Consider the following 17,029-nt stretch of genomic DNA (forward strand, 5'->3'; position numbering starts at 1 on the left):
CTCATGTCGCCTTTAAGTTCTTGTGCCTTTTCTGGGTTGGTCTTTTGTCCTTGCTCTTCAATTTTGGACAGTTGTCTTTAACGTGTCATTCTTCATTGCAGTGGTAGCATCTTACCTTTCTTTTCCTTCTTTTACCCTGTACTTAATTAAACTGATTAGTTTTAAAAAAACTTTTAAACTTCCTTACCATGAATGTCGTTTCATCGTCATCGAGAGAGGTTTCGTATTCTAGTTCATCCATTTTTACCTTTAGGGCAATGTTCTGCTTCGTCTTCATTTTTAGATCTGCATTTCTAGATTCGTGAATTTGAAATGTCAAAAATAACTCCTCTAATCACTTACCTCTAAGCCCCTAGAGATGAAATATGTATCTACTAGGCTCAACCATTCGGGAGTCCTAGGAAATGCGTTAAGCGTGTACCTTAGCGAATCTCGGTTGGCTACCTTTTCTCCAAGATTCGTGAGTTCGATGATGAGTTCCTTGATCCTTAAGTGGAGGTGTGCGACAGTTTCACCTTCTTCCAATCGGAGGTTGCAGATCTAAAGCAGATCCCATTTCGCGAGTTTGGCTTCGGGCGTACCTTCATGTAGCTCCAGGAACTTCTCCCCAAGTTCCTTTGTTGATTCGTAGGTGCTGATTTTGTTGACTTCTTACGGAGGTAGCATGCTCAGTAGATGGAATTCGGCTCGTCCATTAGCTACTAAATCTACTTGCTCATTTTTGGTCCATTGATATTCTTCTTTGTCCTTCGATGCTACAAAATCATACTTTAATATTAATAATAAATCAAAATCCGTATTGAAAAATACCTCCATCTTTCTTTTCCAAATCATGAATTCCCCCTCAAACTTTGGTCGATAGATGTTTGGTCCGGCCATCTCTTGTGCTTTGGTCGGCGGTTAGTCCTTCTGAAGCTGTTAGACTCTGATACTAATTGTTGATCCCTTAGAGGCAGGCAAGAGGGGGATACATTGCCTACACAATATAAAAATAAACACTTTTCTCGACTTTTCAAACTAAATTAAAAACACTTGTACAAAAAGAAAAAAGAAGAAAATTAACTAAAAAGAAACAAGAGGCAAGATCCTTTTTACTTAGTTGGCAATAAGAGGATTGCTACTTCAAGGCGTTGAAAGCCCACTATCAAATCTCCTTTGGGCGGAGAATCCTCTTACAGCAGTTAAAGTACTAACTCAGAAAGTAGAATAGAAAGAGAATCATTTTCTTGCGTTGTTCTGAATTACTGAAATCAGGGCTATATTTATAGCGATGATCCGACGTCTGAACACGAATAAAACTTTATCCGCTTCGCACCAATTCGCGACAGCTCGGCTTGGCGATAACTTTTTGGTCTGGTCGCTTGAACCAAGTCCGAGTGCCTGGATCCTTGTGAACCTGATCCACAACTACGCGTAGCCGAGGCGCTCCTGGGGCGCCCAGGGGATCCGGGCGCCTGGACTGTTCGGGTGCCCGAACTCCATGTTAGAGTGTATACTAAAAGCCTAGCTTTTGGTATAAACATTTATCTAGAAATAAGAATCACATTGGTCAAATGTCTACATTTATGATAAATGTAGTTGTTCAATTAATTTATATTATAGATAACATGGTGTGTGGTGTCACACACAGAAGATCATGTTAACAGTACCTTATAAATTATAAACAGTAGCTCACGACCAAGATGGAAAGGAACAAACCATTGGAAGGTCGTAGTGTAATTAGGTATTAGTTTATCTTAACTATATAATTACACTAGTACACTTAGAGTGTATTGAGTAGGACCATTAGAGGTCGTTTCTTTTATACTGACTTTATAAAGGAACAAAGACCTCAGTTATTATGGAAGTGTGTGCTCTTAATCCTAATATAATAACAAGCACATATATTTGATATTTATTTCTTTAATTTATCAATGGGTGACATTTAGTTCGATAAATCAATAAGCCCGATAAGTTGGGAAATGATATCACTTATAGTGTGTGTTGTTGATTATAGAAGGAAACTGTGTCCTACTAATTTAGGTTGAGAATGTCCCCAAGATGAGCTCATAAGGATTGTCATGTTAAACCCTGCAGGTGGACTTAGTCCGACATGACGATAAGGTTGAGTGGTACTACTCTTGGACTAAGATATTAATTAAATGAGTTGTCAGTAACTCACTTAATTAGTGGACATTCGACATCTTAAACACAGGGAGACTAACACACTCATAATAAGAAGGAGCCCAAAAATGTAATTTGGGATTGGTGCGGTAGTTCAATAATAGTTCTCTAGTGGAATGAATTATTATTGATAAAATTAAGTTGTGTGTTTGGGGCGAACACGGGATGCTTAATTTTATTGGGAGACCAAAACCAATTCCTCCTCTCGGTCCCTATCGTAGCCTCTTGTATATAGAGATTTATACCCACCACATACCCACCTTCTTACCCATCCAATGGGGCCGACCAAGCTAGCTTGGAACCCAAGCTAGGGCCGGCCAAGACCAATTGGATGAGTCATGTAGGTGGTCGGCCAAAGCATGGGTTCCAAGCTTAGGTGGCCGGCCACTAGAATATTTAAAAGGATTTTTATTAAAATTATTTCTTATGTGGATATCATGATTTTAAAAGAGAGTTTAAAAATTAAAAATTTCCTTTTATAGCTTTCTACAAAAGATTAAGAGAAGAGATTAATCTCTTTCCTTATTTGTAGTTTAAAAGGATGGTTTTAATTTTTGGTAAAAACTTTCCTTATTTGTAAATCATCTACATGTTTAAAAGAAAGTTTAAAATTTGAAATCTTTCCTTATTTGTTGATTAAAGGAGGATTTTAAATTTTAAGAAAAACTTTCCTTTTTAACCATGTTCATGATTTAAAAGAAAGTTTAAAAATTAAATATTCTCTTTTATAAGTTTCTACAAGAGATTAAGAAAAGATTTGAGATCTTTCCTTATTTGTAGATTAAAAGAGATTTTAATTTTTAGAGATAACTTTCTTTTTATCCACATGTTTAAAAGAAAGATTTTAATTTATTAAATTTCCTTTTTATAAACCAATCATGAAGGGATTAAATTATTGGTGAAATTTTATAAATTTCCGGAAACAAATTAGGAAGTTTTAATTAAAACTTTCCTTGATTTGGGGCTTGAGGTGGCCGGCCATTGTATTTGAAAAAGAAAATTATTTTTAATTAAATAATTTTTCCTTTTCAATGGAAAAAAAATTAAGGAAATTTTTATTAAATTTTCCTTATTTGCCAAGACCAAGGATTATAAAAGAGGGGGTAGAGAAGGCTTCATGATGGATGATCTCTATTCTTTTCTTTCCTCTCCTCTTTGGTTTTGGTGGCCGGCCCTATTACTCTCCTCTCCTCTTGTTGGCCGAAACTTATCTCTTGGTGGAGCTTTTGTTTGTGGCCGGATCAAGGAAGGAGAAGAAGGAGAGAAAGCAAGCCTCGTTTCTAGTATCCCTTGGAGCATGGTGGTGGTGGCCGAACTTCTTCATCCTAGAAGAAGTTTTGATGGCCGAAACTTGCCAGGAAGAAGAAGGTGCTTGGTGGTTCTCATCTCGGAAGATCGTTGCCCGCACAACATCCGAGGTTAGAAGAGGAATACGGTAGAAGATCAAGAGGTTTTTTCTAAAAGGTATAACTAGTAATTTTTCCTTTCCGCATCATACTAGTTATTTTTGGAAATAATACTAAATACAAGAGGCATACGATTCTAGTGTTTCGAATTTGTTTTCGATATAGTGTTCTTTTGTTTTTCTTTTCCTTGTGATTTGATTGTTCTTTTTGGTTGACCTAAAGTTATTTTAGGAAATTAAATATTAGCTTTCCATAAAAGGTTTTGTCTAGTCGGTGGTGGTTGTTCCCATATCCAAGAAGGTCATGTGTCTCGCCACGTCAGTACTGGGAACCAATTATGGAAATTAATATTTAATGGAATTAATAACTTAGGTGATTTGGATCAAACGTGTTAAGTTCCGCAGGAGATCCAAGTCTAAACCTAAAAGAACAAATAGATTAAGTTTTGGATCAAACGTGTTAAGTTCCGCAGGCGATCCAAAATTTAATTTAAAAGAACACATGGTAGCTAGGAAAAGGTTCAAACCTTTGTACAAAAATTTTGTACAGTGGAACCTATAGGTTTTCCGAGTAGCAACCAACACTCCAGTCAATTCTTAGTTGACTTTCTATTTGGGTCTTCCGCTCCAGTTCTGCTCGCTTGGGTGATTTTGGCCATCCGAAATAGGGCTCACTCGAACCCATTTTTCGGCCATCTCGAGTAACCTTCCGCTTTAGTTTCTCGTCCTTCGGAAACGCCGCGCGCTCCCTTCTCGTCTGCCAGCGTACTCTTCCGCAGCGCCTTGTTCCTCGAACACACCGATCCCGTTGACTCTCTTTCATGCTGTCCTTCTCACTCTCTACGTCTTTCACTCAACTTCATGCGCTTCTAAGTTCCTACACACTTAGACATTGAGATTAAACCACAACTTGACCTAACTTGACTTGGTTGATCACATCAAAAACTACCGCAGGGTACTAACAAGATATTCTAATATTTTTGGTAGGATAAACAAGTGGATACCAATCGAGTAGTATCAGCCTGTAAGGTGGGTCAAAAATACCCGACTAGTAATATCTTCCGGACGAGCGATCGCCCGCCTAGGTGACTTCCACACGATCCTTGGTGTACATCTTTGTAAAATGTACTGTATGTCTTCAGGACCAACACACTTGAGAAAAGGTTATGAGAAAGCTCGTTTATAAAGGTGATCCTCAATCATAGTGAACCACCCGACTCTCTTTTTGATCATGAACGCTTGTTCCTGATCATCCGGTAGAATGCCCTGCTGAAGGAATGAAATCAACGATATCCTGTAGTCAGTCTGTAGTTCTACTTCGGCCTGTCTTTCAATGTGAGCAACCAAGAGTGTCTGTTCGATCAACCTGTCAAGTATCCGCTTGACGAGCTAGTCCAAATTCCATGGACCTAAAGCAGAAGCTAGTTTGGCTATGTCATCAGCCATATGATTTTATACTCGGGGAATTTTATGTATAGCGACCTCCTAGAATTTAGTCTTTAACTTATAAAATGCCTTTGCATATAATCTAAGACGTTCATTATTGATCACGAAAGTGCTAGACAGCTGCTGGGCAGCCAACTGAAAATCTGAATAAATTAAGACTCGAGCAACTCCAACATGTCGAGCAGCCTACAATCCAGCTATTAATGCTTCATACTCTGCCTCATTGTTGGTAACCCAATAATTCTGATGGACGGACAATTGCATCCAGTCTTCCCTGGGTGATATCATAAGAATGTCTATTCCACTGCTCTGTCTAGTGGATGAACCATCTACATATATTTTCTAGGTCTCTTTCAAGATCAGGGCTTTGTACCTCGATAATGAAGTCAGCTGATATGGGTTATAATAGGTCGGCCTGTCGAATGAAGTAGAAGTCATGGTTGAGAAAAAGAGGAGAGGTCTATATCTGGTGAATGAATGATTAATAGGATAAGGAGCGACCAAATAAAAGGCTTTCTGCAAGTGCTCGTTCAGACAAAACCTGACCAAGCATAAATGTACTTATGCTTATACAATTTTTAGTATATTACTGGTCGAGTGGAGGCTGAGCGAGCAACAATGTGCCTATATGCGCTCGGCCGGATGAAGCTCGACCAAGCGTAAAGGTACTTAGTCTTATACATCTTTTAGTATATTACCGGTCAAGTGAGGGTTGAGCGAGCACTAATGTGCTTATATATGCGCTCGGTCAGACGAAGCCCGACCGAGCATAAGGTACTTAGCCTTATACAACTTCAGTATATTACCGGTCGAGTGGAGGTTGAGTGAGCATCAATGTGCTTATATACGCTAAACCGGATGAAGCTTGACTGACCGTAAAGGTACTTAGTATTATACAGCTTTTAGTACATTATCAGTCGAGTGGAGGTCGAGCGAGCACCAATGTGCTTATATGCGCTCGGTCAGACGAAGCTCGCCCGAGAGTAAAGGTGCTTAGCCTTATAAAGCTTATAGTACATTCTCAGCTGAAACATGCTTAACAGAAGATATTCTCAATATATATGTGACCGACTTAAATGATCGGTCGAGACATACTTAACAAAAGGTATTCTTAGTATATATGCTACCAACTTGAATGATCGGCCAAGACATACTTAACAGAAGGTATTCTTAGTATATATACGACTGACTTGAATGACCGACTGAGACATGCTTAACAGAAGGTATTCTTAGTATATATGCGACCGACTTGAATGACCAGCCGAAACATGCTTAACAGAAGGTATTCTCAGTATACATGCGACCGACTTGAATGATCGACCGAGACATGCTTAACAAAAGGTATTCTCAGTATATATGCGACCGGCTTGAATGATCGGCCAAGACATGCTTAACAGAAGATATTCTCAGTATATATGCGACTGCCTTGAATGACCGATCGAGACATGCTTAACATAAGGTATTCTCAATATATATATATATATATATATATATATATATATATATATATATATATATATATATATATATATACACACACACACACACGACCGACTTGAACGACCGATGGAAACATGTTTAACATATATATATATATATATATATATATATATATATATATATACACACGACCGACTTGAACGACCGACGGAAACATGTTTAACAGAAGATGACACATAAGTATGATAACTTGGTAAATTTGGTGAGAATTATTATCTAGAAACTTCTTCAGTTATAGTGACGTGTTTCTATGCATACTTCATCAGAAATATGAATCATAAACGATAAAGAGGTACATATTGGTAAAAAAAGATTCCTTAAAGGATTATTGCATGAAGCCTAAAGTATGACTTCATCTTCTAACAAACTGGGGATCACCTCCTCACTACAGAAGTTATATGATATAGTATAAAAAAAGGGGTCCTCTCCGTTGACAAGGTAAGCAAGTTCTGACATCCAAAGCTTTGTTTCTAAGTACTATTTAGTTATTGTACTTCTTCTACTTCTGCTTCTTCTTCCACCTTTGAAAGAGAAACTGACTTGAGTGTCAGAGGGCCTAGCCAGGGATTCCCAGCCCGATCCTATGTCACTAACGCTTTGTTGGCTAGTCTCACTGTGCGTACGATCATTGAGGAACTCTTCCGGATCTTTAGGAGTCCATCTTTATCGGAAACCACCGTTCACTGGAGCCAGCACACCACCTCACATATTTCAGACATGATCAAATCTGGTGCCGTCTGTGGGAATCTTCACCTGAATCTAAAGCTACGAGATGGAAGAAGCTGGAAAACCAATACCGTTACTCTGACACAGGAAGATCTGGAGTTACTCATCAATGCGAGGGTGCAGAATTTGTTACAATAACAACAACAACATGCTAACACGGGTGGTACGTTACCTTTATCACCACATCCGGTAATATCAACAACTGCTCATCAGAGGGAAAGAGGGATCGAGAGGAATGATCCTGCTTGCTTACTCCCTATCCCTCTCTCTCCAACTCGACGTCCTCGAGCATTTTTCTGGACACCTCTTGAACAAGAGGGGCGAAAGGCAATTTTTCAGGAATCTTCTAGAGAAACACCTTTAAGGGATAAACGAAAAGGGAAGATCGTAGCCAGCGATAGTTCTCCTGAGAGGATTGTTACTTCATTCTCTCAACGAGTACTAGATGATCCTCTGTCGAAGCATTATCAAAACTTAAATATTGGAGAATATTTTGAAAGAATCAATCCAGAAGATCATCTCCTTAAATTCAAAATGCAACTCTCCTTCAATAATTCGCTGATGTCATTAAATGACAAATGTTCCTTACTACCTTTGGAGGTGCAACTTAAAGGTGGTTTAAGCGACTACTTGATAATTTTTGCCACTTCAAGGATTTTCACAAGGTATTTCTTCATCATTTTTCTAGAAATCGACGATATCACAAGACCCTTTGGAGTCTCTTTTCAATTAAACAAGGGCCGAAGGAATCTATTCGAGCATATATTAAAAGGTTCAATCAAATAGCCGTAGATGTACCTATAGCTACCACTGAGATCTTGGTAAGCGCCTTCTCGTAAGGGCTTAATGATAATAACTTCTTTAAAGATCTAATCCGAAATCCTCCTACCAACTTTAATCTACTGATTGAACGAGCAACCGAAATCATTAATATGGAAGAACCTCAAGTTGCTCGGAGGAAGGAAACTGTTACACCTACCTCTGTTCCAACTACGGAATGCCCCGTAGTACCTGCTTAGCCAGCCACCCAGAGGGCCTCACGCAGGTCCTCCACATCATCATCCTGAGCCACGACCGCAAGCTGTACAACATGTGGAGAGGTCACAGGAGGTTCCACGGAGGTGGTGCACGTATCATCAGTTGAGTACCCATAACATAGAAAATTATTTTGCTCTGAAAAATCAATGAACAAGTAATGCCCGATATCGCCGACTTTCCCCAGCCCCAAATCATCAACAATATTCATGGCAAAATAGTCCATTCAAGCTTGAATATCGGGCAACTAAGCTATCGTTAGGAGTTTTACAGCTCCCGGTTGGGCAGGCTAAACGCTTGATCGAATGCAACAGTAACCATCAGCTATTCGACAAGAAGAAAATTGTAGCAATGTTGCTCGAGGTAGTATTAACATGATAACAGGAGGACCAACAGATGGTGATTCTAATAATGTGAGAAAGTCACATACTCGGTGACTGGAAATTCATGTTGTGGGGACTAGTGCAGAAAAGGCGGCCAGACCATAAATTAGTTTTAGGCCCAGAGATTTGGAGGGGGTAGAAGTGTCCCATGATGATGCATTAATAATCAAGACTGTTAGCCAATTATAATATTTCTCGTACCTTCATTGACACTAGTAGTTTAGTTAATATTATTTTCAAACAAGCTTTTGATCAGTTGCAGATAGATCCGAGCAAGTTTCAACCTATGGTGACTCCCTTGTATGGTTTCACGAGTAATGAAGTTCAGCCACTTTGCCAAATAAAATTGGCTATATCTTTAGGATAGGAGCCCCTAATGAGGACGCGCAGATCTTACTTCATGATGGTGGACGCACTTTCTGCATATAATGTTATTTTGGGTCGACCGACATTGAATGAATTCAGGGTGGTCGTTTCAACTTTCTGTCAAAAAATAAAATTCCCTATGGATTATCAAGTGGGGGAGGTCAAAGGAGACCAACTAGTGGTGCACAAATGCTATGTGGAAATAGTTAAGATAAAAGTCAATGCCTCCTGGAAGATCCAAAGAATCAGGGTCAACACCATCTAGGAGAAACCACCTACCTTGGTATATGAGAAAAATCAGGAGATACAAATTCAAGCTGGGCGGTCGGAAGCTATTACTTAGATAGCGGTCGACTTAGATCTTGAACTTAAGATCGAGCTGATACAATGTTTAGTAAACAACAGTGATGTGTTCGCTTGGACACCCAAAGAAGTAACGGGCGTTTCTCCCACTATCATGGAGCACATACTTCATGTATATTCTGACGCTCGGCCGATCAAGCAAAAGAAGTGTGTGACAAAGTAGCGACTGTGCTTATATTGTATCGCTGGAGAATGAGACAAAACTATAACAGAAGGGTCATACAAAGATTCTTTCAGGATGCAGAAGGGACGAATCTTGAGCTACCTTGGGGTGACAACCATTTACAGCCTTACAAAACTTAACAAGTACGCCTGTAATCTATTCATGAATTTTGTTCAATTTTTTTAAAAGTGCAAGCAACAGTATTTCTAACAACTTGATACATATTTTATTACCTTAAATTTGAATTACATATTCTCTTTAGTTTGTTTCTATCTAATTAAGTATGTATTTAATTGAGTTTTGTATTTAGTTGAGTATTTTCTTAAGAAATGATTTTCTAAAAGGATTTTTTAAAGGTTTTAAAAATAATTTTGAAAAATTTTAAAAAGAAATTTTAAAAGGATTTTAAAATAATTTTTATAAGAATTTTTAAAGTATTTTTAAAAGAATTAATAAAAGGTTTTAAAAATAATTTTTAAAGGATTTTAAAATAAATTTTATAAGAATTTTTAAAAGTTTTTTTTTTTGTTAAAAAAATAATTTTAAAATTTAATTAAGATTTTGAATTATTTTTTAAAAAATTTAATTAAGATTTTAAATTTAATTTATGATTTTAATTTAATTAAGACGCGTAAGAGAAGAGAATGCATTCTAAATTCATCATTTTAATTGGATTTTATCCGTTCCATATTATTCAGGAATAATTTTAAAATCATTATTCCTACCCTTTAAATTTCTATTATTGCATTCCTATTTTCAAACCCTAAACCAAACGCGAACAATGGATCACAGCCGCCGCCTTGCCGTGGCCAGCCGCCGCGTTGCCGTGGCCAGACACCGCTCCGTCCTGTCCAGACGCCGCGCCGCCGTGGCCTTTGCCGCCTTCGAAGCTTCCGCCGCGGCAACTGACGGCCCCGTTCGCGACATAGTTGTCGCCGCCGCGGCGGCAGCCGACCAAGCGGCCTACGCAGCCGACCAAGCGGCCTACGCAGCTTACTTCAATCCAGCTGCCGCCGCGGCCTATGCAGATGCCGCAGCGGCCTATGCAGCTGTCGCCAAGGCCTACGCAGCTCACAACCCCGTCGGTGACCCAGCTGCCGCCGCCGCCGCCGACCCCGTCAACAACGCCCCGCAGACCCCGCCGCCGCTGATCCCGACAACAATCCCCCTGCCGATACTGTCGCCACTGATCCTGTCAACACCCTCCTCCTCCTCCTGCCGATCCGTCAACAACCCTGCTGCCCCTGATTCCGTCAACAACCCCCCGCCGCTGATCCCTTCAACAACCCCTCCCGCCGATATCGTCACCGCTGATCCCGTCAACAACCTCTCCCCCTCTGATATCATCGCCGCTGATCCCGTCAACAACTCAACCTCTATAAATTAGTTTATAGTAGTTACTTTATTGTTCTCGTTCTGCTTATAGATGGAAAGACATTTTTAGGTGGTTAGCACCATCACTCTTTTGTTTTCAGAATTTCTTTAATTGCAAGACCCTTGTATGGTTGTTTAATGCTAGATTGATTCATGGAAACTTTAAATTGCTATCATTAAGTTTCGATGAAAACACAGAGTCTATATTCGCTGCTTGTGATGCCCATCATAGAAGATGGGCAAAACTACTTGGTGTCCGTGGCCTCCTTCAGTGGTTTTGAGCATTCTTCTGAAGGCAAGAAATACTATTGCATGCCAAACATACATATTTTTAAATTAAGGGATATTTGAGCATTCTTTTGAAACCTGAACCAGTGGCATATAAGTCAATATTTTAGAATTAGTTTTCTGTCACATGGTCTATACATGTGCTAATTGGTAGTTGCATTACAATCATTACATTCAATTTTGGGCGGATTATCGATTGTGATTTTGAGCATCCTTCTGAAGGCAAGAAATACTATTGCATGCCAAATATACATATTTTTTAATTAAGGGATGTTTGAGCATTATTTTGAAACCTGAACCAGTGGCAGATAAGTCAATATTTTACATTTAGTTTTCTATCACATGGATGGTCTATACATGAGTTAATTGGTAGTTGCATTAAAGTCATTACATTCAATTTTGGGCTGATTGTTTGCACATTTGTTTTACTTTATTAATTTGAGAGCAAATCATGATAACCTACCGTGTTATATAAATTTAAATAGATTTATTTTTGAAGTCATGATGTGGCTGGATGCATAAATGTTGGTGACATTTTGCAGGTAAAGATCATTTCCACATTTCTCAGTTCTGAGAATAGGGTAACCTTTCCATTAAAGGATCCAGAAGGTTATTTTTTACTTACTGGGGTATCCCTCAATTTCATCAGTATAAGATGAATGTATTCTTCAAGCTATTCTGGGAATGGATGTTATTTGTCAAGCAAGGTCTGGAATGGGCAAAACTGCTGTTTTTGTTCTTTCTACTCTTCAGCAAATCAAGCCTGTTGCAGGCCAAGTTGCTGCACTTGTGCCATACAAGAGAATTGGCCTACCAGGTTTGATTTTTTTTGAGGAATGATTTCTGTTGATTTAGTGTTTCTAGAATTTTGATTCATACATGTATCTTGCAGATTTGCCATGAGTTTGAGCGATTCAGCACATAGTTACCAGACATCAAAATTGCTGCATTCTGTGGGAGAGTTCACAACATGAAGCACAAGGACATACTAAAGAATGATTGCCCGCATATAGTCCCTGGCACACCAAGAAGAGTGTTGGTGCTAGCAAGACATAAGGATCTTAATTTGAAGAATGTGATGCATTTCATTCTCGATGAATGTGATAAGATGCTGGAGTCACTTGGTACGAGTGATGATTTTTACGACTTGTTTATTGATTATACTTGTGTAATCCGTCTTTTCTTTGTTTTGACAGTTTTTTTTTGTTCACTACTGATATTTCTTTTCATTATTCATTCGCTTCCATGATGAAATTTTTTCTGTAGTTTTTATTTTCATTCTCCCAAGTAAACAGAGCCTTAGGGTCTGACTAGATTGTGCAAGGGCAAAGTCTGCGTAGTTCAATTTGCCTTTAAGCTTGCTATTTTGTGTCTATTTGATAAGCAAGTTAAGGAATTGATTTTGTGTCATAATATATCAGCTATAATATACATGTTGCATCCTTTCCCCCTGTGATAGTTAAATGACATCAACATAAAAATTCTTCTTACCTCATCTAAGTCATGCAACACTTGCATGATTCTTAGGGTTGTTGTTGAATCCAACTAGATATGGGTTCATCAAGAAGCTAGAGATGGGTAAAATTATAGTTTCGTCATCAACATAAAAATTCTACACTTGCACTATTCTTAGGGTTGTTGTTGAATCCAAACCAGATGTGGGCTCATTAAGAAGCAGTAGACATGGGTTAATTATAATTTCGTTCCCAATTGAGACTCGCTTCCTTCCACCACATGATACACCTCGGACAAAAGATCTTTCAATCATGGTATCTTGGCACTTATAAATGTCATTAAATTTGCACAGATTGTACCATCTGGGATGCAATTGTATATTCATTTTCTTCCTGTTTCTTGAAGTGAAAATGCTCATAATCTCCTCCTATACAAGTTTTTTGTTGGCTGTTTATCAAAGTTGAAATTAACTGGAAGTTTAATACGATCATTACCTCTCAAGATCAAGCTCACATATGACATCCATTGCCCTCTCTTCCTTCTTTCAATTCATGAGTTTAGTTAAATTTAAATTTAATAGTTTTTTATATAAAAATTTATATTTAAAAATATTTTTGTTGACCTTTAGTTACAAGAAAAAGGTGGCAATGAATAAGAAGCAATGCTTGGTAGACTACTGTCACTTTGATTTACCATTTTATCATCTATCCTTGTGAACATTATGCTTGTTCTTGAGCTGTATCTGTTTGATGTTTCAAACTATTAAAATCAAATTTATATTCACTGATAAATTTTGTTTGTTATTGTGTGAGTATGTTGTGTATGACAACGTTAAAAATGGAGTTTTTCAATAATTGAGAGAAAACTAAAATGTATCTTGATTTAAATAGTTTAATTTTATTGTGCCATCTACATATTAAGATAGTATCATATCTATGGTTCTCAATATGTGAATTGTCTTCTGATATGAATATTCTCAGTTGATTTTTTTGAGCATTTGAAGTAACAAATAGTAATGGAGTGATAATGGACTTCTAGTACATATCTAGAAGCTATGAAAAAAAAGAGTGAAATTACGTGTTATGTCTAAGTGAATTTTATTCTTTGACTTTCATATATAGCATTGGAAACTTGGGATAAAACTGCCTTCCACTGGATCGTTTATCCTCACTTTGGGAAAGTCATTGTCATTGAAGTAATGAAGTTTGTCCAATAGTTCATTATTATCTCTTTGGTCATTAGTTTGACCATCACTAATTGTTTATGTTATTGTATGGTTGATTTTTTCATGAGGCAACGCTCTTCATAGTGGTTTGATGATCTTCAATTAAGAAAATGGATCCTTCACCCTTTGCAATAGTCACACTCAGCATTTACTACTTTGTACATATTTCTATAATACATTAGTGGGCTACATTGCTTTCTTTTTGTAGAAAAATATGAAGAAGCTTCCTTTGCTAAATTATTTTTCCAAAGATATTGGGTTTCACTTAACGAAGAAACTGATGGGTTGAACGATATCCTGTATAGACTCTTCAGTTACGTTAGCCTGTCACTCAGGCTGTTTCCAGGTACAGCTGTTTTCAAATTGTTTTCATATCTAGCTTCTAAATTATTTGCAATAATGTTGGTGGTCACGTAATGTCTTTGAATATTTGGTTCCACTGCTAAATCAAAACTTATTATTTGGAATGAAGGTAGAAAGATCCAAAGCATTTGGTATTTAGCCCATCTTTTTGACTCATAGAGGATGCAGAAAATAAAGTTCCATTGGGATATTTTGCACCCACTGTGGTGTCTTGTGACAAGAGATATATACTTTTCAAATTGCATTTTAGTGAACTAAATAAATAAATAAATTGCTATAATCATGACGATGATGCATTGAGGAGGCAAGGTTGTAATCTCAATGCTGCACTATTTATGATCAAATAGTGGAAATATTAATGGAAGTTAGCTTTTAGCTATATATGTTATGAATTAAAAAATTTGGTGTGCAAGGGGACAGGCTAGTGCTATCTAGTATCCACATTTGACAACTAAGTTAGTTTGGCATCCTATTATTTGCTTTGATCCTATCTGTTTTATTGTTCATCCCTATCTGTTTGTGGTCATTTGTGAAGTCCTCTGAATTGCCAAAATTTCATTTTGACTTTGTTCAGGGTATGTGGTTTTCCTAGACAAAAAATTCATTGTGCATTAATCACAATTAGAAAAAGGTTTAAATCCATCTATGTCGGTCCCAAGTTTGAATGAAAAAAAGGTGAGGGTTGCGCGTTGGGTTGTCAACCACCATTGACTTTCAAACAAATATTCAATTAATGGATACATTAAACTATTGTTCTAATGCTATGTTCTCTAAAAGGAGCACACACATTGTAGGGTTTGATTGTAATGTCCTGGCTGGACAATTACATTTCCATAAGAATTTGAGTTAGTGTTAAATATACAAGAGTTCTCACATCATAAGTTGAGTAAGAACAAATATTATAGGAAATTTAATTGTCTAATTTGGAACATGAAATCTAGGAATAGTCACTAGTAAAATAATGGAGGTAGTAGATATGATGATTAATAAAGGAATTAATATTTTATATATACAAGAGATAAAATGGGTAGGAGAAAAGACAAAGATGATAGATAATTCAAGATTTAAGTTATAATACATAAGGAGTAAAACAAGAAATGAAGTAGGTATTATTGTCAATAGTTCGCTAAAGGATAAAATAATAGGAATAGTTAGAAAGAGGAATATGTTATATCTTAAGATAGTGGTGGTAAAGGAAACTATTAACGTAATTAACATATATGCATCTTAAGTAGGATTAGATGAACACAAAATCTAGATTTTAGGACGACTTTAATGAGGTATTACAAAATATTTCATTAATCGAAATAATTTTAATAGGTGATCTAAATGGATATGTAAGAGTGAAAAAATGAGAAATATGATATAGTGCATGGTCATCATTTGAGAAATCTTAACTATTCAATTAGTAGTGTTAGATTTACGCCTCAAGTAGAGTTGTCTCAAGTCTATTTGAGGCCCTAGGTGAAAATTCTTTCTAGGCCTTTGATATTGTTTTTAAAAAAATTCCTCATTTTTTTTTTCATTTGGATTTGAGACCGACAATTGTGGGTTTTATTTTTTTTAAACATATTTAAATATAAATTTTAAAAAATAAAATTTTATATAAAGTTTAATTTTTTAACTTTTTGACATACAAAATCATCCGCGGTATGCATCGGACAGTATAAGCATTTAGACAATCTAATTCAGAGAATTATAAGTTTTACAATATTAAATAGTGTATTATTATTTGATATAATAATACATCTCAGGAGATAATAAGTATATAATTCACTTAGTCGAAAATAAATGTATTTAGAATTGTTTAAAAATGAAGAAAGATAAAAGTATCTCTAATTACTCAAATGAAAGACAGAGATAATCCTTACAAAAAGTAACAAAATTGAGTAAATAAGAACAATGAAATGGAACAATAATAGAAAGAATTATGCTAACGCAGGGTCGTCTCAAGGTTTCACGAGGCCTTAGGTAATTTTTTTTTATAAACCTTTAATAATTTTTTTTACTAAATAATTTAAAGTAAAATACTTTACTAATTCTTTTAAATATATTAACTTTTTAATATAATGAATTATAGAAAAATATCTAGAAATTTCATCATTTAGAAAAGAAATATTGATTTATCTGATTAAAACTTTTTCAACAATTAAATATATTCAGTTTTTAACAAATTTTTTTTTCTAAATAAATCCCTACTATTTTATCAAAATACAATATAATTATTTAATTATTAAATGAATAATAAAATCTAATTTACGCCATATAACTTTAATTTGATGATATTATAATAAAATAAATAAATACTAAGTAAAGATTTTTTTTAAAAAAACTGAGTTATGCATTTAAAAACTTTATTTATGCATTTAAAAACCTGATTTATGTACTTAAAAAGTATATAATAAACCAAGTGCACTGTAACTATTAAAAATCTATGACTATATTCATATTTTATGATTTTTTTAAGTGCATAAATCAGATTTGTGGTGAATTATAATGGTAATAATTTGATATTTTACTTGCATGGGAAAAAAGAAAAAATGGAGAAATTTTTTTCATGTAATTATTAATATTCTATTTTTTCAAAAATGTTTGGATCTATTTCTTTTATAATTTATCATTTATACATAAAAATAAAAATATTTTGAGAAAAAAAATATTACTAAGTTAGGAAGGAGAAGAATGTCCTTTGAGAATCAAAGGATCACACGTGAGAGAGAAAAAATAAAAAGCACATTCATGAGCTAATAAGATGATCTAATGGATTATCTTAT

At 36.0% G+C, this 17,029-nt stretch overlaps 1 pseudogene; it reads left to right on the plus strand.

Moving 5' to 3' along the window:
• Positions 1–11,212: 11,212 nt before the first annotated feature.
• Positions 11,213–14,636, plus strand: LOC121967904 (annotated as a pseudogene).
• The last annotated feature ends 2,393 nt before the right edge of the window (positions 14,637–17,029 follow it).

The sequence above is a fragment of the Zingiber officinale genome, chromosome 3B, assembly GCF_018446385.1.
Source record: "Zingiber officinale cultivar Zhangliang chromosome 3B, Zo_v1.1, whole genome shotgun sequence".
Lineage (NCBI taxonomy): Eukaryota > Viridiplantae > Streptophyta > Magnoliopsida > Zingiberales > Zingiberaceae > Zingiber > Zingiber officinale.